The 26,319-nt window shown below is 53.3% G+C and overlaps 1 protein-coding gene across 3 annotated transcripts in view; it reads right to left on the bottom strand.

The window, feature by feature from the left end:
• Window positions 1–13,932, bottom strand: part of PLD2 (phospholipase D2) — a 495,902-nt gene extending 481,970 nt beyond the window's left edge. For all 3 annotated transcript variants that reach the window (XM_085638423.1, XM_085638422.1, XM_085638426.1), the window contains exon 1: window positions 13,226–13,932. The gene's annotated coding sequence lies outside the window, so the exon portion shown is untranslated. The remainder of the gene's footprint in view (window positions 1–13,225) is intronic.
• Window positions 13,933–26,319: the final 12,387 nt, after the last annotated feature.

Genomic DNA, 26,319 nt, shown 5'->3' with positions numbered 1-26,319 from the left:
TTTGACTTTTTTTGGAAAAGACACAAAAAGACATTTTCTTTTTACAACAAACATTAAAAAAACATCACTCATACCCATTCATACAAGTCATATCTGGACGAACAATATTGATTCATAATACATTAAGGGGGCCATCAGAAAAATTGATACACAATTCAAAGAAGGTACTCTATTTGAATTTGAGTGAGAAGATTGGCCTCAAAAATAAGGTCGACGCGTTTCAGATCTCTTTTCTTGGAGAGATCCTCATCAGGACCAATGATAGACTGCACGAGTGCAGAAACAATCAGAAATAAAGGAATTCCAAAATAGACTTATGATGTCTTGGTGGTTCGTGGACCCGACTGTGGGCAGGGAATTTTTAGGATTCTTGAAACGTAGCGTTTGGTCTGTCAAGCAGGGAATGGCCGGTATTTTTATTCTTTTCACTTTAGATTCAATGGTGTCCGAGGTGTTGTATTGCTCACTGCCCTGGAAGCGTTAGTCGGGTCCACGAACCACCAAGACATCATAAGTCTATTTTGGAATTCCTTTATTTCTGATTGTTTCTGCACTCGTGCAGTCTATCATTGGTCCTGATGAGGATCTCTCCAAGAAAAGAGATCTGAAACGCGTCGACCTTATTTTTTAGGCCAATCTTCTCACTCAAATTCAAATAGAGTACCTTCTTTGAATTGTGTATCAATTTTTCTGATGGCCCCCTTAATGTATTATGAATCAATATTGTTCGTCCAGATATGACTTGTATGAATGGGTATGAGTGATGTTTTTTTAATGTTTGTTGTAAAAAGAAAATGTCTTTTTGTGTCTTTTCCCAAAAAAGTCAAATATGCACACCAAAAAAATTTTTGGTATAGCACTTTAAGATGAGTTTTTAGGTTCGTGGTTTAATGTAGTACTATGTGTTTTCCATGATCTCAATTCATTTATGATTAAATCTGACAAAAAAGTCATCAGTGTTAATGTTTTAATGATTACACTCTGAATGAAAACATGTGTTAAATAATGGACAGCATTGGCAGCTTCTTAGGTTTTTGTTACTTTTAGAAAGTGGCCATTTTCTTGATTAATCATCCTGTGTGCTTCTGCCTGCTTGTGGGCTGTTGGTGCATTCACTCCAAACATACACAGAACGAGAGCGGAGGTGTGCCCTGCATTTGCTGATGGGTCATCCTGTGCATGAGTGGTGGGAGGAGTGGTCACTCGCACCTGTATATGCTGTGGCTGTTCTCCACAATGCTGTCTCCACCCCTTGAAATGTGGCTGGACCAGAGAGGACAGAACTGGTTTTTACTGAGCAAGGGAGACTTTGTTACAAAGACTTCAAAGGGAAAAGGGGATAGAAGTATTAGACCTAAAACCCCAGAACTTTAGATTACTTCTGGAATCTGGAGGAACTCCTGCCAAGGAAGGAGAGCGGAAGAGCTGTGAGGAGGAGACTGCCCCTTTGCTGCGTGTCCCTTTGCTGGGTCGGCCTGCAGTGGCTGCTTTGGCCAAGGAGAAGACAAAGACTGGACTTTGCCGTGAACCTGCTTGAGAAGAATCTTCAAGGGTCTGTGCGTGCTGGCCTCCTGTTCTGAAGTCTCAGGGACACAAAGACTTCACCTACAGCCTTCCTGAACTCTACTGCTGGGGGTTCTGACCTGCCGGGGAAGCTATTCCAGTTCTGGGCCCCTGGAGGTTGTTCCTGCTACAGAAAGCTCGGTTTAGAACTAAAAGAAACAGCAAAATCGATACTTTGACCTTCTTGCAGCCGTTTTATTCGATGCGGGAGTCAATGTGCGGGAGAAACTCTTGAGACCTAGCCCCATGCGACCTAAGAAATCAATGCAGCGCCTGAATCCAGCGCACACCGAGTCCCATGCACTGATCTCCGAGACCCCTGCACCGACTAGGACGGGCCCGCTGTGCGGCCATGGAATCAACGCAATGCCCAACGTAGCTTCCGTGGTCACCGGGAACCGATTCCTATCCAAATTCTAAAAACCCCTACAATATAGAACTTTCGATTATTTGACCCAATTGGGGCTGAACTAGGACTACAGCTCCCAAAATGCATTGGGTTGTTACAGGAAAGCCTAGAACTGGAAGATTGTGCCCACGTTGTGTGGTATGGAAAGCCTTCCATAATAGCCACCCAAGGAGTTAAGACTGCACAGGAGGGCAGCAGACATTACACGTCCGGGCAACCCTCCTGCCTTGAGGCAAGAGAGCAGGGTCAGAGGTCAGTGTTAAAAGGGTTGTGTGCAAAGCCGAAGCCACCGGAGACCGAACCAAGCGGGTAAGAAGGGCAGCCGTCCTGTGCAAACGCAAGACCACCAGGCCTGGGCCAACCTTGCCACCTCGACAGAGTGCCCATCCATGTACGAGAGGCCGGACCCGCATGGAGACCTGTGGCCAGATTACAGAGACTAGGGAAATCCCCGCGCGCCCTCTGTTGCACTGTGTGTCACGTGTCTCCACCTTAATGACCGTCTCTGCAGCAGCCGCAAGGGCGAGAAGAAAACAGGGTGTGAAATCCGTGCAAGAACAGGGAACCGTTTGCTTAGGTATCATTTCAAATCGGAAATGCGGTCTAGCCTGACCCATGAAAGACCGTTGTTGAAATATTACAGAAGGAAACTAATGCTCGACTTTTATAGTGTTGAGTAAAAAGAAACAGTAAATGTATGTTCCCAAACTCATCGTCTTATTTGTAAAAGGTGGGGAAAGTATCCATGACTTCAGTGTAATAACATGTAAACACAGAATAAACACGGCGCTTCGGTCTGTCCCGTGCACCTTCTGATGCAGAGATGTTCATGGAACGTGTACGTCACAAAACCGCGCGCCATCCAAAGCGGGAAAAATGTACTCAGCCTGCCCTGCCCCCGAGCAAGGGGGTCACCGAGGAAGGCAACTGCTGTACGTTTAATGGGGCAGTACCGGCACTTCACAACAGGGATGCTGTACATTTGCTGGGGCAGTACCGGCACTTCACAGCAGGGATGCTGTACATTTAATGGGGCAGTACCGGCACTTCACAGCAGGGATGCTGTACATTTAATGGGGCAGTAGTACCGGCACTTCACAGCAGGGATGCTGTACATTTAATGGGGCAGTAGTACCGGCACTTCACAGCAGGGATGCTGTACATTTAATGGGGCAGTACCGGCACTTCACAACAGGGATGTTGTACATTTCCTGGGGCAGTACCGGCACTTCACAGCAGGGATGCTGTACATTTCCTGGGGCAGTACCGGCACTTCACAGCAGAGATGCTGTACATTTCCTGGGGCAGTACCGGCACTTCACAGCAGGGATGCTGTACATTTAATGGGGCAGTACCGGCACTTCACAGCAGGGATGCTGTACATTTAATGGGGCAGTACCGGCACTTCACAGCAGGGATGCTGTACATTTAATGGGGCAGTAGTACCGGCACTTCACAGCAGGGATGCTGTACATTTAATGGGGCAGTACCGGCACTTCACAGCAGGGATGCTGTACATTTAATGGGGCAGTAGTACCGGCACTTCACAGCAGGGATGCTGTAAATTTAATGGGGCAGCAGTACCGGCACTTCACAGCCGGGATGCTGTACGTTCAATGGGGCAGCAGTACCGGCACTTCACAGCAGGGATGCTGTACATTTAATGGGGCAGCAGTAGTGGCACTTCACAGCAGAGATGCTGTACATTTAATGGGGCAGCAGTAGTGGCACTTCACAGCAGGGATGCTGTACATTTCCTGGGGCAGTACCGGCACTTCACAGCAGGGATGCTGTACGTTTATTGGGGCAGTACCGGCACTTCACAGCAGAGATGCTGTACATTTCCTGGGGCAGTACCGGCACTTCACAGCAGGGATGCTGTACATTTAATGGGGCAGTACCGGCACTTCACAGCAGGGATGCTGTACATTTCCTGGGGCAGTACCGGCACTTCACAGCAGAGATGCTGTACATTTCCTGGGGCAGGACCGGCACTTCACAGCAGGGATGCTGTACATTTAATGGGGCAGTACCGGCACTTCACAGCAGGAATGCTGTGCATTTAATGGGGCAGCAGTACCAGCACCTAACAGCAGGGATGCTTTACATTTAATGGGGCAGTACCTGCACTTCACAGCAGGGATGCTGTACATTTAATGGGGCAGTACCAGCACTTCACAGCAAGGATGCTGTACATTTAATGGGGCAGTACCGGCACTTCACAGCAGGGATGCTGTACGTTTGATGGGGCAGTGCCAGCAATTCACCGCAGGGCTGCTGCACATTTAATGGGGCAGTACCGCCACTTCACAGCAGAGATGCTGTACATTTCCTGGTGCAGAACCGGCACTTCACAGCAGGGATGCTGTACATTTAATGGGGCAGTACCGGCACTTCACAGCAGGGATGCTGTACATTTAATGGGGCAGTACCGGCACTTCACAGCAGGGATGCTGTACATTTCCTGGGGTAGAACCGGCACTTCACAGCAGGGATGCTGTATATTTAATGGGACAGTACCAACTCTTCACCGCAGAGATGCTGTACATTTCCTGGGGCAGTACCGGCACTTCACAGCTGGTATGCTGTACATTTAATGGGGCAGTACCGGCACTTCACAGCAGAGAGGCTGCACATTTCCTGGGGCAGTACCGCCACTTCACAGCAGAGATGCTGTACATTTCCTGGGGCAGTACCGGCACTTCACAGCAGGGATGCTGTACATTTCCTGGGGAAGAACCGGCACTTCACAGCAGGGATGCTGTACATTTCCTAGGGCAGTACCGGCACTCGACAGCAGGGATGCTGTACATTTAATGGGGCAGTACCGGCACTTCACAGCAGGGATTCTGTACATTTAATGGGGCAGCAGTACCGGCACTTCACAGCAGGGATGCTGTACATTTAATAGGGCAGTAGTACCAGCACTTCACAGCAGGGATGCTGTACATTTCCTAGGGCAGTATCGGCACTCGACAGCAGGGATGCTGTACATTTAATGGGGCAGTACCGGCACTTCACAGCAGGGATTCTGTACATTTAATGGGGCAGCAGTACCGGCACTTCACAGCAGGGATGCTGTACATTTAATAGGGCAGTAGTACCGGCACTTCACAGCAGGGATGCTGTACATTTAATGGGGCAGCAGTACCAGCACTTCACAGCAGGGATGCTGTACATTTAATGGGGCAGCAGTACCGGCACTTCACAGCAGGGATGCAGTACATTTCCTGGGGCAGTACCGGCACTCGACAGCAGGGATACTGTACATTTAATGGGGTAGTACCGGCACTTCACAGCAGAGAGGCTGTACATTTCCTGAGGCAGTACCACCACTTCACAGCAGAGATGCTGTACATTTCCTGGGGCAGTACCGGCACTTCACAGCAGGGATGCTGTACATTTCCTGGGGCAGTACCGGCACTTAACAGCAGGGATGCTGTACATTTCCTGGGGTAGTACCGGCACTTCACAGCAGAGAGGCTGTACATTTCCTGGGGCAGTACCGCCACTCAGGGACGGCTTTAGTGCTGGTGGCGCCCTGTGCGACAATGTTTGTTGACGTCCCCCCAATGACCACCTCCACCACGGATTCTCTCACTAGCACCTTTTAACAGTGACCAAGTCTCAATAACCACTCTCTCTCAGATGCATTGAATTAGTTATATAGCACCACTCATACCAGTGTGGGGTGTCCAAGCACTTTGCATCACACGCACATTACACAGAGACAATCAATCATATGTGTGTAAATCAGTGTATAGGAAGTGTTACATAAGCCAAAGGACTAAAAGTGTAGGAGTCACATGTCATCCATACTGGTAGGCCGTATAGTTTAGGAGTGCTTGGTGTGGAGAAGCACAAACTCAGAGTCGAAAAAGAAACAGCATAGTTGGGAGTTTTCTTTAATAATAAGAATCGATTTCTGGCCAAATTAACCCTTTTTGCAACATTAATCAATGTTCTAATAATGTATACTTTGCAGTGTGTATGCAGTTCTGGGATGAAAGTTAATAGCTCACTATTCTATATTAGGACTTTGTTATAAATTGCAAGTAACAAAAGGATGTCTCTTTTGAAAGCAGTAATCTGCTGATCTGTTTACATCATACGTACTCTGTAATCTACTTGGTACACGTTCTTTGCAGCAGGCACATTAACCCTCTGCACTAACTTCACCGAAGTCAAAACCTCAACTATACAAAATGCTGATCTCTCTCCAGGAAGATAATTAATCACAGGAGTTTTCTTGACATGTATGTGAGGCCTGGTAATTGGGGGGTAAAAAACGCTGCAGCAGGTGCCTCAAAAGCATAATAAACTTTCAGCCACGGCGCCCCCAGGAAGCCAGCACCCGGTGCGGTGGCACCGGTCGCACCGCCCTAAAGCCGGCCCTGCCACCACTTCACAGGAGGGATGCTGTACATTTCCTGGGGCAGTACCGGCACTTCACAGCAAAGAGGCTGTACATTTCCTGGGGCAGTACCGGCACTCGACAGCAGGGATGCTGTACATTTAATGGGGCAGTACCGGCACTTCACAGCAGGGATGCTGTACATTTAATGGGGCAGTACCGGCACTTCACAGCAGGGATGCTGTACATTTAATGGCGCAGTACCGGCACTTCACAGCAGGGATGCTGTACATTTCCTGGGGCAGTACCGGCACTTCACAGCAGAGATGCTGTACATTTCCAGGGGCAGTACCGGCACTTCACAGCAGGGATGCTGTACATTTAATGGGGCAGTACCAGCACTTCACAGCAGGGATGCTGTACATTTCCTGGGGCAGTACCGGCACTTCACAGCAGAGAGGCTGTACATTTCCTGGGGCAGTACCGGCACTTCACAGCAGAGATGCTGTACATTTCCTGGGGCAGTACCGGCACTCGACAGCAGGGATGCTGTACATTTAATGGGGCAGTACCGGCACTCGACAGCAGGGATGTTGTACATTTCCTGGGGCAGTACCGGCACTTCACAGCAGGGATGCTGTACATTTCCTGGGGCAGTACCGGCACTTCACAGCAGGGATGCTGTACATTTAATGGGGCAGTACCGGCACTTCACAGCAGGGATGCTGTACATTTAATGGGGCAGTACCGGCACTTCACAGCAGGGATGCTGTACATTTAATGGGGCAGTACCGGCACTTCACAGCAGGGATGCTGTACGTTTGATGGGGCAGTGCCAGCAATTCACCGCAGGGCTGCTGCACATTTAATGGGGCAGTACCGCCACTTCACAGCAGAGATGCTGTACATTTCCTGGTGCAGAACCGGCACTTCACAGCAGGGATGCTGTACATTTAATGGGGCAGTACCGGCACTTCACAGCAGGGATGCTGTACATTTAATGGGGCAGTACCGGCACTTCACAGCAGGGATGCTGTACATTTCCTGGGGTAGAACCGGCACTTCACAGCAGGGATGCTGTATATTTAATGGGACAGTACCAACTCTTCACCGCAGAGATGCTGTACATTTCCTGGGGCAGTACCGGCACTTCACAGCTGGTATGCTGTACATTTAATGGGGCAGTACCGGCACTTCACAGCAGAGAGGCTGCACATTTCCTGGGGCAGTACCGCCACTTCACAGCAGAGATGCTGTACATTTCCTGGGGCAGTACCGGCACTTCACAGCAGGGATGCTGTACATTTCCTGGGGAAGAACCGGCACTTCACAGCAGGGATGCTGTACATTTCCTAGGGCAGTACCGGCACTCGACAGCAGGGATGCTGTACATTTAATGGGGCAGTACCGGCACTTCACAGCAGGGATTCTGTACATTTAATGGGGCAGCAGTACCGGCACTTCACAGCAGGGATGCTGTACATTTAATAGGGCAGTAGTACCAGCACTTCACAGCAGGGATGCTGTACATTTCCTAGGGCAGTATCGGCACTCGACAGCAGGGATGCTGTACATTTAATGGGGCAGTACCGGCACTTCACAGCAGGGATTCTGTACATTTAATGGGGCAGCAGTACCGGCACTTCACAGCAGGGATGCTGTACATTTAATAGGGCAGTAGTACCGGCACTTCACAGCAGGGATGCTGTACATTTAATGGGGCAGCAGTACCAGCACTTCACAGCAGGGATGCTGTACATTTAATGGGGCAGCAGTACCGGCACTTCACAGCAGGGATGCAGTACATTTCCTGGGGCAGTACCGGCACTCGACAGCAGGGATACTGTACATTTAATGGGGTAGTACCGGCACTTCACAGCAGAGAGGCTGTACATTTCCTGAGGCAGTACCACCACTTCACAGCAGAGATGCTGTACATTTCCTGGGGCAGTACCGGCACTTCACAGCAGGGATGCTGTACATTTCCTGGGGCAGTACCGGCACTTAACAGCAGGGATGCTGTACATTTCCTGGGGTAGTACCGGCACTTCACAGCAGAGAGGCTGTACATTTCCTGGGGCAGTACCGCCACTCAGGGACGGCTTTAGTGCTGGTGGCGCCCTGTGCGACAATGTTTGTTGACGTCCCCCCAATGACCACCTCCACCACGGATTCTCTCACTAGCACCTTTTAACAGTGACCAAGTCTCAATAACCACTCTCTCTCAGATGCATTGAATTAGTTATATAGCACCACTCATACCAGTGTGGGGTGTCCAAGCACTTTGCATCACACGCACATTACACAGAGACAATCAATCATATGTGTGTAAATCAGTGTATAGGAAGTGTTACATAAGCCAAAGGACTAAAAGTGTAGGAGTCACATGTCATCCATACTGGTAGGCCGTATAGTTTAGGAGTGCTTGGTGTGGAGAAGCACAAACTCAGAGTCGAAAAAGAAACAGCATAGTTGGGAGTTTTCTTTAATAATAAGAATCGATTTCTGGCCAAATTAACCCTTTTTGCAACATTAATCAATGTTCTAATAATGTATACTTTGCAGTGTGTATGCAGTTCTGGGATGAAAGTTAATAGCTCACTATTCTATATTAGGACTTTGTTATAAATTGCAAGTAACAAAAGGATGTCTCTTTTGAAAGCAGTAATCTGCTGATCTGTTTACATCATACGTACTCTGTAATCTACTTGGTACACGTTCTTTGCAGCAGGCACATTAACCCTCTGCACTAACTTCACCGAAGTCAAAACCTCAACTATACAAAATGCTGATCTCTCTCCAGGAAGATAATTAATCACAGGAGTTTTCTTGACATGTATGTGAGGCCTGGTAATTGGGGGGTAAAAAACGCTGCAGCAGGTGCCTCAAAAGCATAATAAACTTTCAGCCACGGCGCCCCCAGGAAGCCAGCACCCGGTGCGGTGGCACCGGTCGCACCGCCCTAAAGCCGGCCCTGCCACCACTTCACAGGAGGGATGCTGTACATTTCCTGGGGCAGTACCGGCACTTCACAGCAAAGAGGCTGTACATTTCCTGGGGCAGTACCGGCACTCGACAGCAGGGATGCTGTACATTTAATGGGGCAGTACCGGCACTTCACAGCAGGGATGCTGTACATTTAATGGGGCAGTACCGGCACTTCACAGCAGGGATGCTGTACATTTAATGGCGCAGTACCGGCACTTCACAGCAGGGATGCTGTACATTTCCTGGGGCAGTACCGGCACTTCACAGCAGAGATGCTGTACATTTCCAGGGGCAGTACCGGCACTTCACAGCAGGGATGCTGTACATTTAATGGGGCAGTACCAGCACTTCACAGCAGGGATGCTGTACATTTCCTGGGGCAGTACCGGCACTTCACAGCAGAGAGGCTGTACATTTCCTGGGGCAGTACCGGCACTTCACAGCAGAGATGCTGTACATTTCCTGGGGCAGTACCGGCACTCGACAGCAGGGATGCTGTACATTTAATGGGGCAGTACCGGCACTCGACAGCAGGGATGTTGTACATTTCCTGGGGCAGTACCGGCACTTCACAGCAGGGATGCTGTACATTTCCTGGGGCAGTACCGGCACTTCACAGCAGGGATGCTGTACATTTAATGGGGCAGTACCGGCACTTCACAGCAGGGATGCTGTACATTTAATGGGGCAGTACCGGCACTTCACAGCAGGGATGCTGTACATTTAATGGGGCAGTAGTACCGGCACTTCACAGCAGGGATGCTGTACATTTAATGGGGCAGTACCGGCACTTCACAGCAGGGATGCTGTACATTTAATGGGGCAGTAGTACCGGCACTTCACAGCAGGGATGCTGTAAATTTAATGGGGCAGCAGTACCGGCACTTCACAGCCGGGATGCTGTACGTTCAATGGGGCAGCAGTACCGGCACTTCACAGCAGGGATGCTGTACATTTAATGGGGCAGCAGTAGTGGCACTTCACAGCAGAGATGCTGTACATTTAATGGGGCAGCAGTAGTGGCACTTCACAGCAGGGATGCTGTACATTTCCTGGGGCAGTACCGGCACTTCACAGCAGGGATGCTGTACGTTTATTGGGGCAGTACCGGCACTTCACAGCAGAGATGCTGTACATTTCCTGGGGCAGTACCGGCACTTCACAGCAGGGATGCTGTACATTTAATGGGGCAGTACCGGCACTTCACAGCAGGGATGCTGTACATTTCCTGGGGCAGTACCGGCACTTCACAGCAGAGATGCTGTACATTTCCTGGGGCAGGACCGGCACTTCACAGCAGGGATGCTGTACATTTAATGGGGCAGTACCGGCACTTCACAGCAGGAATGCTGTGCATTTAATGGGGCAGCAGTACCAGCACCTAACAGCAGGGATGCTTTACATTTAATGGGGCAGTACCTGCACTTCACAGCAGGGATGCTGTACATTTAATGGGGCAGTACCAGCACTTCACAGCAAGGATGCTGTACATTTCCTGGGGCAGTACCGGCACTTCACAGCAGGGATGCTGTACATTTCCTGGGGCAGTACCGGCACTCGACAGCAGGGATGCTGTACATTTAATGGGGCAGTACCGGCACTTCACAGCAGGGATGCTGTACATTTAATGGGACTGTACCAACTCTTCACAGCAGAGATGCTGTACATTTCCTTGGGCAGTACCGGCACTTCACAGCAGGGATGCTGTACATTTCCTGGGGCAGTACCGGCACTTCCCACAGGGTGGGAAACCTTACCATGTCAGATCTCACACCTTTGATGTGCCCAATACTTTTCTAGGGCGGCAAGCACTGAAACACAGCGAGTTCATGCACTATTTACCCCCATTGGAGCCCCAGATGGAGATGCTCGGGCACCCAAGGGTGTGTAGATGACGTCACGGGTGATGGCTGGAGGAGGGGGTCAGGGGTAATCCTTACAAGTCAAACTTCTCTCAGCTGAAGGGACTTAAAACAAGAGCCTTTTGTGCGGAGACAACTGCAACAAACCCAGAGGCAAACAAGAACACACAGGACAGGAAGGACAACAGATCAGAGAGAGAGGGAGCGACCCAGAACAGGAAGGGGAGGGTCACAGAGGGAGACAGAAGCACAGAGAACAAGGAGAGAAACAGCCCAGAGAGAGAGGGAGCGACCCAGAACAGGAAGGGGAGGGTCACAGAGGGAGACAGAAGCACAGAGAACAAGGAGGGAAACAGCCCAGAGAGAGAGAGAGAGACCCAGAACAGGAAGGGGAGGGTCACAGAGGGAGACAGAGAACAAGGAGGGAAACAGCCCAGAGAGAGAGAGACCCAGAACAGGAAGGGGGGGGGGGGTCACAGAGGGAGACAGAAGCACAGAGAACAAGGAGGGAAACAGCCCAGAGAGAGAGACCCAGAACAGGAAGGGGAGGGTCACAGAGGGAGACAGAAGCACAGAGAACAAGGAGGGAAACAGCCCAGAGAGAGAGAGAGAGACCCAGAACAGGAAGGGGAGGGTCACAGAGGGAGACAGAGAACAAGGAGGGAAACAGCCCAGAGAGAGAGAGAGAGAGAGACCCAGAACAGGAAGGGGAGGGTCACAGAGGGAGACAGAAGCACAGAGAACAAGGAGGGAAACAGCCCAGAGAGAGAGGGAGCGACCCAGAACAGGAAGGGGAGGGTCACAGAGGGAGACAGAGGCACAGAGAACAAGGAGGGAAACAGCCCAGAGAGAGAGACCCAGAACAGGAATGGGAGGGAGACAGAAACACACAGACAATGAGGGAAACGAGAGGAGAGAGTAGAGACAGAATAGGAAGGGGAGGGTGACAGAGGGAGACAGAAACACACAGAACAAGGAGAGGGGGGGGGGGAGAAGGAGAGGGGGGGGGAGAAGGAGAGCAGGGGAGGGAGAAGGAGAGCAGGGAAGACAGGAGAGAGAGACCCAGAACAGGAAGGGGAGGGCCACAGAAGGAGACAAAAGCACACAGAACATGGAGGGAAACAGCCCAGAGGGAGACACGAACACACACACCAGCAAGGGAAATAGAGAGGGAGACAGAAACACACAGAGAAGGGAGAGACAGGGAAGAGGAAGAGAAGCAGCTCAGGGGGGAGACAAAGACAGAGGAGAGCAACACCCCAAAGACACAGATAGAAGGGGAAGATTGAGGCCAAAAAGAGAAGCAGCCCAGAGGAAGAGACCGACAGAAGAGAGAAACAGAGACATGCAGAAGCGGGAGACACCGCAGAGAGAGAGAGACGGACTCGAAGAGGGAGACAGGGACCAGGAAGAGAAGCACCCTAGAGAGAGACAGACACACAGAGGAGGGATGTAAAGAAGACAGAGAGGGACCCTTCACACAGGGAGGAGGGGCACCCTGCCACTCTCATGGCTTAACAGGATGGAGGGCACGTGGGCACCAGTGCTCAACAGATTTACTGAGGGTGGCACCGCTGCGGTGGGACCTCACCAGTGACCAGACCCGACTTTCTGAATTTAAGGCGACCAACAAAACTCCAAGTACCAGAATGCAAAGCATAAAAGATCCTGCAGAACTGTCCAAACCCACCAGGGAACATTGGTATCCCCGTTTAGTGGTAGACTGTGGGAACCTCGGGTGCATTCTGGGTGCTGTAGTTAGGCTGCCAGCAGTGTCTGAAGAAGAGGAGGGCTCCCTGCAGCATCCCATGGTCCCCCAGGCTCCATTGAGCAGCCTGACTGGTTGAGAGAGGGTGGGGTGCTTCAGGGCGCTGCAGCAGCCCCCTCCCCTCCCACCAGGCACCACCGGCTCCGGCTCACTCACCCGACCGAACCAGGCAGCGGCGCTGCCGCCAAACCAAACAGAGCCCAGCTTAAAACAACTGGAAAACTCTTGAAGCGTCGGGTTCAAGCCAGACGCAGCCACAAAAAGCAGGAAGTGGAACCTACCTGAGCCCCTGCGGAGATCCAGAGAGACGAAGCCGCTGTATCTGCGGGTGGAACCCCAGCTCCACAGTATAGCGCCCACACGCTGAATGTAGCGCTCACATAGCTCCTCCCCACGGCAACAAAGCGGCACTATAGCTCTTGTGACCACCTTCCTTCGGTATAGCGCTCGCGCAGCTCCTTCCTGATACAGGTGCAGGGGTCGCCACAGCCATATAGCGCCCACACTCCGGGAATAGTGTTTAAGTAGCTCGTTCCTCCAGAAACTTCATGCGGGACCCCAGCCACACAGCGGCTGTAGTGAGCACACTATCCTCTCAGCAGGTGTAGCGCCTACACTCCAGATCTAGCGCTCACAGAGTTCCTTCCTGCCGATGCAGCGCCCGCACTCCGGATCTAGCACTCGGAGAGCTCCTTCCTGCCGGTGCAGCGCCCACACTACGGATCTAGCGCTCCCAGAGTTCCTTCCTGACGACGCAGCGCCCACACTCCAGGTCTAGCGCCCACACTCCGAAGCTAGCGCCCACAAAGCTCCTCCCTGCCGTCTGGGCGCTCGGCCTCCTCTGCACTGCGGTCTCCTCTCCGGGCCTCTCACGCCTCCTCCACAGCCCCGGCTCTCAGGACAGACAGAGAGCCGGGGGAGGTGTTTCTTCTGGATTGTGTCACGGGAGGGATGGAGGGCCCGGCCTCCTCTTCCCAGGGAGGCGTGACCGAGGGAGGTCCGGCCTGGCGGGGATGCGCCTGTGGAGGCCGGGAAGGGCACGGGAGGGCACTGCGGAGGCCAAAGGGGGGCACTGTGGAGGCCAAAGGGAGGACAGGAGTGCACCGTGGAGGTCAGAGTGGGGCACTGGAAGTGCACTGGTTGGCACCATGAAGGGCATTGCTGGAGTCCAGGGAGGGGCACTGCATTGGGTTGGGGAGGGGCATGGCAGGTGCACTGGAGTAGCACCACTGGAGTTTGGGGAGGGACACTGCAGGTGCACTGGTGGAGGGAGAGGTGGGAGAACCCCTGAAAGCACGAGCGAGATGCCTGGCTCTGGCTCGAGGTCTTCTTCGAGCCCCGGGCCCAAAACGAGCCGAGCCTTCGTGGCTTCTTCCGGCTGCCCAGCTCTAACCTCGTGTGCCAAGAAGGAATGTCAAAGCATTAACCTCTGATGTAAAACAGGAGAATGAAAGGCCCACTTGTGGCTGAAATGCACAATGTGAAACTAGAAAATACCAGGTCAATCCCAGCTTCCCCGTTTGAACAAATTGTGTGATCATTGGCGAATATTTTTGGCGCTTGTTTCTTTATTATCGCATACGAGATCACCTTGAAATATGTGAGTTCAGCACGCGTGCTGTACAAAACATGTCTGATTTACTAGATTCTAACAAGGATCTAAACCACGCGCATGACCCCTGCTTCTCCTCTCGTTCATTCATTGTCATGAAGGTGGGACAGGAGTGTTTCTAAGTTCATGATGACAAACTGTCCCTGCTCATAAAGGCCTCTCAATGCCCTGACTCAATCTGAGGTACTGCGGCCAAACGCTTCCCTGCCTTGAAGAAATTCACATTTTTTTTATTCTTAAGACATTTTAACTATATTTTTACACGATGCTCGTCTTACATGGGAAACCTTTTTAGGGCTTGGCTCCCGCAGGGGCTGTTAGAGCCAGAGCCGAGCCAGGGTCGGCTCTGGCTCTCTCTATTCATTGGTTGGCTCGGGTGGAGACTGGGGAGGGGGCGTGGCTTGCGTCTTGAGGCGAGGCACGAGGCCAGATAATGTCTCCCAAAACTCACCCCAAGTGAGGGGCGGGAGGTGTTTTGGAATAAAGAGGGCGCACATCCTTCTTTGAAGTTGGAGATTTATTGCCATGGCAACTCCAAAGTTGTTGGCAGTCCCACGCACTGAGTCTAGAAGTGAGATCACCCCCTGAGTCACTACAGGGACCCGCCCTGCAGCCCTGAGTGTGCACTGCACGGAAGAGCAACCGCCCACCCCAGCTCTCTGCCCTCCACCCCACACTGCTGTGGTGTTTGGCGCCTACTCAGCCACGGCGAGCAAGCCCCATCACCCTCCCCGGAGCGGTGGGTACTCACAGTGACACAGACACCCGGCTGCCAGCACCCCTCCCCCAGCGGCCCGGCTTCGGGTTCAGAGGCCCCATGGATGATTGCAGTTCTCTTCAGAGGGGCCAACCCAAATCCCACCTCTCCCCTCTCAAATCCATCCTCCATTCAGAAGCTCCCTTTTCAGGGCCTAAACGAATCCACCATGTCACTCCTATCCTGTCCTCTCTTCCATGGCTTCCGGTGGAGGCAAGATCTATTTACAAAACTGCCTGCCTCACATACAAAGCCTTGCCACCTCCTCTACCAGGGCCGGACTGGGAACCAAAAGGAACCCTGTGAAACGGGCACCCTCGGATCACGTATCAGGAGCCAGTGGCACAGTATCGTCATTGGCATCCCTCTGTCCACCCCTCCAACCAATATACATTACCCATTAATAAACACACAACACAGACTGTTTGATTGGGTACAATTGCTGCAGGTTTATTACATACACCGTTATGTAAGAGGTGGGTTATCTTACGGGCGATCCAAGGGCAGGCAACCAACTGGGCCGCCTGCCCGCCTGATGAGCCTGGCAGCACTGGGGCGAACCCCGCATGTGCTGCCGTCCGTGATTCTCCTACAGGATCACGTGACCGTTGGTAACTTCTACTCACGCCCCTTCCCGGGCAGAGCGTCGCATAGCAAACCCCCGGTTGTTCAGGCCCACAACCACCCGATGGACTAGCGGGGTGCCGACACGGCTTCCAGGACCCTCCCAGGAGGCTCCTCGGATTTGGCTCTGGCACCCCCTATGGTGCAGCGCAGAGGTACCCTTGGCACCGACCTGCTTCCAGATCGCCCTGTAACTCCGCCACAGCTCTGGCGGTGGCCCCCGTCACCGCCAGGGCCCCCACCACAGCTATAGTCTACCAGCAACCTCTCCTCTCTAGCACCTCGCTTAGGTCTAACAGGAAAAGGTCCATGCCTACTGGCGATAAGTGAACTCCATCGTCGTCAAAGTACCCCTTCACGTTCTCTTGGATCATGTCGTGTCTGATGAAGCCCAGGACCCTCCGGTCGGTGAGCTTGCGCATCGCCCCATTGAGTCGCTTCCGGGAATGCTCAACAGCCTCGCCCGATTTGGCCCCTCACCAGTTTCTGCGTGGAATCATCTCTGACCAGAGGACATCGCACTGCCCTACGCGCTTGCAAATCTCGCCTAAGTCGCTTTTCATGGCCTGCAGGAGAAGCCTTCTACCCATGGCGATGAGGTCATTCCCACACAGGTGAATCACTAACATTTTGGGTGCTGCCCCTTGCGCCGCCAGTCTCTGTTCCAGTTTGTTCCTGAGCCAGCTCCATCTCATGCCCAGGAAATCCATCCACTCAAACTGTGTCTGTGGGATGTGCCGCATCCAATTCCGGTGCGCCGCCCACTGAGCCACCCTGGAAATATATGAATGCCCGATCACCCATACCGGTCGCCCTATTAAAACAAGAGACAAGGTTTCACTCTCTAGACATTTCATCTTGTCAAACACACAAAATAAGACAATCAACACTGCAAATACACTGCAAACAATAAATGATAAGGTACATCACGGGCGAACATATCGTTTGTAGCAGTCCGACTCACACCGCCCCACCTTCTTCACACTCCCTGGCTCTAGACCTGCCGTGAAAGCAGCCGTTGCCGCCCCGATCCTGAATGAGTGGGTGGAGTATCTCATATCTGGCTGGGCCAAGCCTGCTCTGGACAAACTAGCCCTGATAATCCTTTCCATCTGATACCTGGTCAGGGGCCCCTGGTCCACGTGCATCAGTAAGTAGCCGGGGGCAGGGGGGCGGCACACCAAGTATTCCCTGACCCAGTGGACCGGGTAAAATCGCGGGTCCCAGAGGGGCCTGAGGACCACATCCACCCCCCGCCCAGCCTGGTCAGTCTTGGATATCCGGAGGCGGATGGGCAAGGAATCAGAGAGGGACACATCTAGGATGCCTAAGGCGTCCCCCGAACTGTCTGTCTTGGACCTAGCCACCAGCTCACTAATGCGGGAGGCGCCAAAGAAAGCCAAACAAAAAGCAGCCGCGAAGAGGGTAGCCTCTTACTTGGAGTAGGTGACCCCGTCCAGTACCCCCAGCATGCCCATGAGTATGTTTAAATCGAGGGGGGTCCTATTGTCCGGGGCCCTAGGCTCGTCCCTCGCCCACCCCTTGAGAGCTGCCCTTATGGTGAAAGATTTGGTAGGGTCCATCCCCCCAGACAGCATGGCGTTGTGGCTTACGGCCGCCAGGTGGCCGCAAACCCATGAGCGGCTCCTCCCATGCTCCCTGGTCCAAACCACAAATGCCCGTACGCTACCCTCGATTGGTGCAGAAGCGATACCCAGGGTGTGGGACACGGATTTGAAAGTGGCCAAGTGTGCCCCATAGCGCTTCCTGGTACCTGGAGCCAGTGCTCTTTCCCCCATGGTTCTTAGTCATTGGTCCACTGCAGGATTCTCCAGAGGTGCGCCGGGAAGGGGGTCATCTGTGCTCTCGCCCGCGGCCAGGCCTCCCTGAAGCGGAGCCACTGAAAACGAGAAAGAGCATCAGCTGCCACGTTCTTTACACCCTCAATGTGCCTCGCCCGGCATTCCACATTACAGCGCAGGCAAGCCCTGACCAGCTCCCTAAGCAGGCAGAGGACCAACTGGCACCTGGCTGTTTGCCCATTGATGGCCTGGACTACCGCCATGTTGTCAGACCAGAATAGGACCTTCCTGTCTGACAGGGTCTCCGGCCAAAGGTGTAGTGCAGTGGTTCCCAAACTTTTCACTCCTGAGGACCCCCATTGAGTCACTACTGGAAGCCAGGGACCCCAAAGCAGTTTGTATGATTTAAATGTCAAACATTAAAACTGTAATTCTAAAAAAATAAACACACACGTGTGCACACCAAACAAAGACTAGACTTAAATTACTAAAGATTTAAGTATTTTCCTATTAACAATATTTGCAAACATTAAAAAATCTTAACGGGAAGGTTGGTGCTGCATCTCGCAACTAACTTTTCATTGTTTGGTTTCATTTGCTGCCCGAGGCTTCTGCTCCTGCCAAGGCGGGAATGGAAACCTAAAGCTCCTTTGGCAAATGTTGTCACACGAGTCCCTGTATAGTGCACAGCAAGTGAGCCTGACCACTACAAAGGGGACTTTGGGGGGCTCTCCCCCAAGAAAATTTAGGGGGGAAATGGTGCATTTTACAACACGTTTGTCATTATATATTAAATTGAATTTGCTTTTAAAGAATAGTAAATAACGGCTATTCTATGCACCAGCATACAAAAATCTTTTGGCAATCTTCAATGAATGACAATCTTCAATAATTCCCTCACTACCACCCTCCAACAGTGCCTCTCATCTCTCCATAGCTCCATTGTCACATATATTGAATTTATTTTATAGCACCTTTCATACCACTGTAGGGTTTCAGAGCACTTTACATCACACTCATACAGTGACAATGAATCATATGTGTGTAAATCAGTGAACAGAAAATGTGACATAAGGCAAAGAGGACTACAAGGTGTAGGATTCACGTCATCCATACTGGTAGGCATTTTTTAAGAGTGCTTGGTCCAGAGAAGCACAAAGTCAGGATTCAGAACATAACACAGGGGTTAGCATTGACTATAATAACAATGATTTATTTCTACCCAAACAAACCTTTTTAGCAGCATCGGAATAATGAAAGAGTGGGGAAAAGCATAACTTGCTAACTTGTACCATGCAGTTTGCATGCAGCTCTTTAATGGCAGTTCATAGCTCATTGTGCTAGATTACGATTGAATCTTCTGAACTGCACATTAACAAAAGAATCTCTATGGCAAAAGCAGGAACCCACTGAGCTATGCACAAAACAAAATACTGCTTTAAAAAAATGCATGGTAGACATTCTTTGCAAAAGGCATTTTAACCATCTGCACTTCCTTAGATGAGTCAAAGCTGCCACTGGACAAAACCCCCATCTCCCTCCAGCAGGTACATTAAATACCGGAGTTATCTTGACACTTTTATTGCTTCCCAAAAACTGATGATTATACAAGGAACTATGCAATACTTTTAAAACTGCTGCCAGCGGACCCCCTGGGAATGTGTCAGGGACCCCTGGGGGTCCGCGGACCCCAGTTTGGGAACCACTGGTGTAGTGCAATGACGATGGGGAAAAGCTCCAGTACAGTGATGTTCGCAGTGATGTTGCGCCTGCGCCATGCATTGGGCCAACCCTGAGCACACCAGTCCTCGCCTAGGATGGCCCCAAAGCCCTCCCTGCCTGAGGCATCCGTGAATAGGCACAGCTCCTGACTATCCACCCAGGGTTCCCGCCAGATCACCGTCCCGTTGAACTGCAAGAGGAAGTCCCCCCACATGGCGAGGTCATGCTTCAAACCTGACCCCAGGCGGACCCAGTGGTGCTTCTTCCTGACCTTTGATGTTGCCCTGGCCAGTCTACGAGCAAACACCCTCCCCACCGGGATGACCCTAGCTGCAAAGTTTAGTTTGCCCAAAAGGCATTGGATGTCACCCAGAGTGGCCTTGTCTTTCCCCAGCAATGCCTGAATATCCTGGCGCAGCGCCTGTACCTTATCAGCAGGGAGTCTGGACTCACCCTTGACCATGTCCAACTCGATGCCTAAAAAAGTCAGTACTTGCGCCAGACCCTCAGTCTTGCCAGGTGCTAAAGGCACCCCTAGGTGTTTCGCCAAGTCTTGAAAGCACTGCAAGGCTCTCTTGCACTCCTGCGTGTCAGCCCTCCAAATAAACAAGAAGTCATCAAGGTAGTGTGTCACTCCCTCAACCTTGAACTTACTCATTAGCACCCATTGAAGGAACGAGCTGAACGCCTCGAAGTATGCACAAGAAACTGAGCAGCCCATGGGCATGCACCTGTCATAGAAAACTTTGCCCTGCCATTTGAAGCCCAAGAGGTGTTGGCTGTCGGGGTGGACCGGCAGTAGTTCCGAAAGCCGACTCAATGTCTGACTTAGCCAACGAGGCTCCCTTCCCCGCCCTCCTGACCATATCCACCGCCAGGTCGAGGGAGCAGTAGGACACTGAACACCTCCCTTCCTCCAACCACGAGTTCACAGAGTCCCCCTCTGGGTACGACCGGTGCTGGATCAGCCGAAAGGACCCAAGCTCTTTCTTGGGCACGACCCCCAGTGGTGAAATTACAAAGTGCGGGGGGGGGGGGGGGTAGGTTGAAAGGGCCCGCCACCCTCCCCAGGGCCGCTTCCTTCTTTATTTTAGCCAACACGATCTCGGGATGGTCTCTAGCCTATTTGAGGTTCCCAGCGTCCCTGGTCACTAGGGGGTCTAGGTAAGGAATTCTAAAACCCTCCACAAAGCCCTCTGCGAGGAGCGATCCATCTTTGGTGTTGGGATACCCACGGATCAGGGTCAGGAGGTTGGCGATACTGATGGGGGAAGGACCCTTAGCCAGAGGGAGGAATTTGGATCAACCCCCGGGAAGCCCAGGGTGGTCTGTATCGCTGTCAGGAGAAAACTGGGGAAGGGATAGCGAGTGGGGGACATGGTAAGGGCAAAAATTACTTGTCGTGCCTGGCCGGGTGCTGGGCCGGGCTGTTTCGCTTGGGGCAGGAGGAGGCAGGGTGGGCAGCACCACACTTGCTGCAGTTGTGTGTGAACCTGCATGCTTTCCCCCAAGAGCAGGAGCCCGCATTGAATAGCCTACAGGTTCCATTGAACATTGACCTCTTGCCCTGCTTCCAACCCCCTCCACGACCCCCACGAAAGGACTTTTTAGACTGGCCCTTCGCTTCCTGCTTCATGTCCTTGGGCTTGTCACTATTGGAGGTGCTAGGCTTTGCTGTTCCCTCAACTGTGCGCTTCCCCATGTGCATGACCCAGAGCCTCACCTCTAATTGGTCCCACTCCAGTTCGGGGCACACGGCCATTTTCTTCCTAAAATCGCAATCGTAGCGGTACCATCCCATCCCCCCACTTGTCTCCGCCTCATTTGTGATAATGCTAGGGTATTGGAAAAGGCCCGGCCCTTGTTCCGGAAATCTCTCCATGATCACCGCCGCCAAGATGGCGAAGGCTTGCCCCCACCTGCCAATGTTCTTTTCGGGCCAGTACTGAAAACGCACTTTCTTGTCGTCATCTTTCCCACCCATTTTTCTAGTGCCTACCCCCTCGGCCCCATGCACGAGGAGGGTGAAAATATCAATAAACTCCCTTCTCCAAATACCTTCTTTAGCTGCCAGGGGCACTTCCCACCCCAAACAGCAGCGACCGGATAGCAACGGTGCCATGGTAACCAGGGGCTTTGGCACCACTACGGTGGGTAATACTGCTGGTTTTGTGACCGCGGAGACCTCCGTGGGTGTGGCGGGCATGGTTGCCACCGTGGGCGTGGCCAGGGTGGGGGCTGGGGTACCAGTCGGCAAGAGGGGCGTGCCCGCTGGTGCCACAGCAGGGGGGGAGGGGGTAGCAGCAGTCCCAACCATGCTGACCGGGCTGGCCAAAGCTAGGCCCGCTCTAACCTCGGACAAAAAGCTCTGCAGAGTGTCTGAGAGCGGACCCAGGTCATCAGATGTGGCGTAAGCAACAGAGGGCAGGCAGCTGGCCGGAGCGGGCACTGGCCCAGGAGCCAGTGCTGGTGGCGCAGGTAAGGGGGTGGTGCCCCGGGTAGGAGCCAAGGCCCGGTTCTTCGATAGCAACTGCTCGGCCGGGAAGTCTCTGACCGTGGGCCTGCAGATCCTCTTAGACCTGAAGAGGCCAGCCTCCTCATTGGGTTCGTGTTCTGCGAGCGTGGCCTCGATGGCGATTCCTGAGTCCTTGGGATTGTTGGCTTTCAAAAGTTTGGTGGCCCAAGCCAATCCCTTGGTCTTGGCCAGTTCTAGAAAAGCTGCAATCCGCGCATCTTCGGAGATGCCAGTCTGGGTTTCCTCAACTTGTGACCTCATCAAAAAAAGCGGTGGGGATCCCTGACTATCCATCGATTCACCTGCGGGTGCCTCCAAATTTACAACCAGGAGAGCAAGGACGGAGCATCTGGCCGGGTGGATGGGCTTTGGTGGCACTGTGAGGGAGATGAAGGATAAGTTAGCCGGTGCCCCCTTACCTCCCTGCACCACCCTTGAGACCCACCATCTAGCTATGGCTCAGCGATGGCCCCGCTCTGCCCCCCCATTAACGGTGCCAGGCAGACGAATTTCATGCTCGCAAACTCAATTGGTGTCCCTAGGCAATCGAGGAGCCTCCGCAGTACCCATACCTGCTGCCTTCGTATGTTCCTTTACAAGACCTGCGTCGACAGCGCTGCTCGTCTCACGAGGACCTGCTTGTGGGAGACAAAACCAAGTGTGAGGCGCCGGGGGAAAGGTGCTCCCAAACTACCACCGGGCAACCATGGCAACTACCCTGTGCCAAGGGCGGTGGGGGGCCATCCGCACCCTACGCGGCAGGCCAGAGTCCCCAATGGCCCAATGTTATGTGGCCGCCCCAATTGGTTACCTTAACCTTGGATCCCGACGTGCACTCCGTCGCTTTTCCTTTGAACCTGGAGTGCCGCAGTGGCTGTAAAACAAGATATGAAAGGCATGATAGCTGCACGAATCACCGCTGGACTCTTCCCTGGGACACGGGCGATTCACATGGTGAAGCACAAGCGAGTTTGCACAAGATAGGCGTTGTTACCTGCCGACCCCAGGGCCCCTGCCATGCTGCGCACCCTAGAGGTGTGACCATATATTTCCCCCCTTACTGAAGTAAATACCATTGCCTATACTTTATACAGAGCACACAGTGACATTGAAAGTCCAGGGATTGCACACCTAATCGTCAGAGTAAGAGTCTAAGACCTTAACCATTATGCCAGAGTGGGCGCTTGCCACAAGCCCCCTGATGTTGCGCTAACCCTTGAGGAGCAAGCTGAGAGTTAACTTTGCTGAAACCTACCACTCATCCCCAGCTTGCAAGACACTTTCTGGGCTGCAGTTTTTGTGTAAAATTAAAAGGATTGTTTTAAAACGTGCAATCCCATGCTCTTAATTTAGAGTCCTGGCGGAGGGCGAGTGCCCCGCCTGCTCCCTGTCCGCTGCCGCTTGCCCACGGTTGCCTCAGCCCACGATGGCGCCCTCCTGCTGCACTGTGCGTCACTGGCCACAGGGGGCGCTCTACAGAAGCAGGCCTCGTGTGTGCGTGGAACAAAGTGGTCTTGCACATGAGCACCTCTCCTTGGAGACGGCGACGAGGCCTGGAATGGGCATTGCGCGTCCCAGCGACTGCCGGGGTGTCTCATAGCCCCAGGCGGCGCTCCTGTGTGGCGGGTTGCTCAAGGACTTCATATGGCTTTAATATGCGCTCCGCATCACACACCTCCTGTAACCCATAGCATCTGCGGCGTTCCCTTACGTGCTACTGTTTGGAAACCTCCCAACGCTCAAGTAAGTGGGCGGTTTGTTTGCGTCTTCTTGTGTGACTGCGATGTGTATTGTGTGAAGGCCCTTCGAGTTGTGGCCACTTCACTGCAGGCATCTTGAGCCCCCCACCTGCCGCTAGCCCTCCCCGCGTGCAGCGGCCTGGCCGACATTCGCGCCGTGCGATACGCGGCCGACCCGTGCGTTAATAAGGCAGAGGCAACAGTTATTTGAGAAAGTGACTGTACGTGACCCCGACATAATTTGAACCGCAACCTTCTGATCTGGAGTCAGGCACGCTACCGTTGCGCCACCAGGCCAGCTAATCTGTTGACGGGCAGGGGGAGGTGCGGACGCCTGCGCTACGGCGACCGTGCTCAGCGGCCGGCTGCACGGCCGCGCACCTCCTCCCCCACATTTAGCCCCGAAAAGCAGCGACAACGGATCCTTTCCCCCTCTGCAGCACACAGGCTTGTGATACACTCACATCGCATAATGAAGCCTGGGTGGCCCCCAACGATAAAAGCACCCCCCGCCGAGCGTCAGCAGCCCCGTTGAGTACAGGGCGGGGGGGGGCCTGAATAAGCAACTACCCCCGCACACCCTCGCCATTGTGTCCTGGCGCATCCAGCCCGCAGCAGCCAAAGCCAGCGCGCGGACACCGTTTCAATCCGCAACCCGCAGATCCCCTTAGAATCTCAAGAGGGCAGGCGCCCCGTCCTGCAGCAAAGGGCCGCGTCAGCCGAGTGGCACACCCCAGGGGACACCAGGATCTGCCGACCCCATCCCCCACGGGTGTGCACCACCCCAACCCGCTGGCGTATGCCAGAGGGGGGGCGCGTGATCCCCCCCATACCGGGGCTCTAGGGGCTAAAGCGGGCTAGACGCTACGGTGCTCGCGCACCCCCCCCCCCCATGGCTGTCGATGCCACAGGGCCCCGTTCAACCTGGTACTGCCCAGGGACAGAGCCGGTGGGGGGGGTCGGAGCAGGACTCACCATAGCGGCTTGAGGAGAACGGGCGGCAGGACCTTCTATGCGGTGTGCAAGGCGATCAAGAGGTCGCCAGCATGGTGGGGGAGGGCTATATAGCCTCCCCCCAGCACAAAGAAGTCCCGGAAGTGACGCCCCTCGCGTCACTTCCGGGCAGGAAGAGGAGGGGGACACCGACCGGAGTCCCTGCCCCCCAAGGGGGGGGGGGGGCAGGGTGGGGTGACTGGTGCCCGGGCGACACTAGGGTGCCGACCGCTCTAGTGGTCCCCTGTGGGTGCCGCGGTCAGCGGCAGATGTGTCAACCCATGGAGCGGGGGTGGGGTTGGTGGCACTGAGCGGTACTTCGGTGGCAGGGCGGTGAAACTCATCAGCCCCTCTGTGTGTACCTCGATTTGATGACTCCCTCAGTGGAGATGTGACTGCAGGGCGCACTGGTTCTTGCCTCTCATGGCAGCAGCATGGAACCAGCCTGCACTGATCCCAATACCCTCCCTAAATCTGGGTGTTTGTAGGACGTCAGCACAACATGTGGGTCTGGGGCGACTGGCAGCACCCCCCACATCCCCATGGAAGTCTGGGAAAAGGGTGGGGCCCGGTGGCAGAAGCAAGAAGTGGCATACGGGCTATAGTCACTGGCGTGGGAAGCAACAACGCCCCCCCCCCCCCCCGCCCCGCCCAGGCCATATTCAGGAGCTTTCGGGGAGCCCGGGTTAAAACTTTAATGCGGGCCCCACTCTCTTTTCATACAAGCACCTTTATTCTACCAATAAAATTGTCTCTGGGGAAAGAGAAACGTTATCAGGCAGTTCAAGTATCTGCTGCCATCTAGTGGTGAGGCCGCTGTGCTGCATCATCAAGAATGAAGCGGTCAGACTGCTTCGAAAAGAACTAGTTGTTGCATGAGAACTGGGCCTGAAAAGCATTAGTCATCCCCCCCCCGCGCCCCCCGGGCAAAGAGCAATGGCTGCCCCTCCCCAGTGACGCCCCTGCCTCTACTCTTCATAGCCAGCCACCTCTGTGCTGAGCTCTCCAACCCTGCAAATAGGACTGATTCCGGCTGCCTTAGGTGGTAAGCAGCCCCCAGGCTACATCACACCGTGAGGACCGTTTGACAACGCTGGTTTGGGCCAGGAGTCTCTGTGGGGGCACACCCCACAGTTATGAACCTCCACAATCAATTAATAAATCAATCAATCAATCAGGGAATTGTAAGCGTGCTACTAACCCATGAAGGTCTCAAGGCACTGAGGGGCGGGGGGTCCGCAGACCTGTTTAGCCGAAGAGCCAGGTCTTGAGGGTCTTCCTGAAGGTGTTCAGGGAGGGGGCGCGTCTGATGTCTGCCGGTAGCTCGTTCCAGGTCTTGGCTGCAATGTGAGAGAAGGATCATCCTCCTGCTCTGGCTCTGTGGATGTGCGGGGTTTCGGCCAGTGCGAGGTTGGAAGATCGGAGGTTTATTTTGGGTACGTGGAAGTCGATTCTGTCGTTGAGGTATTTGGGTCTGTTGTTGTGTAGGCATTTGTAGGTTTGAGTGAGGATTTTGAAAGTGACTCTTTTTCTCCACGGGGAGTCAGTGGAGACTTCGTAGGTGTTGACTGATGTGTTCGTGTCGGGGGATGCCGAGGACGAGTCTGGCGG

The sequence above is a fragment of the Triturus cristatus genome, chromosome 12 (assembly GCF_964204655.1).
Source record: "Triturus cristatus chromosome 12, aTriCri1.1, whole genome shotgun sequence".
NCBI lineage: Eukaryota > Metazoa > Chordata > Amphibia > Caudata > Salamandridae > Triturus > Triturus cristatus.
The sequence above is the reverse complement of the archived record's forward strand: the minus strand, read 5'-3'. Positions and strand labels throughout refer to the sequence as shown.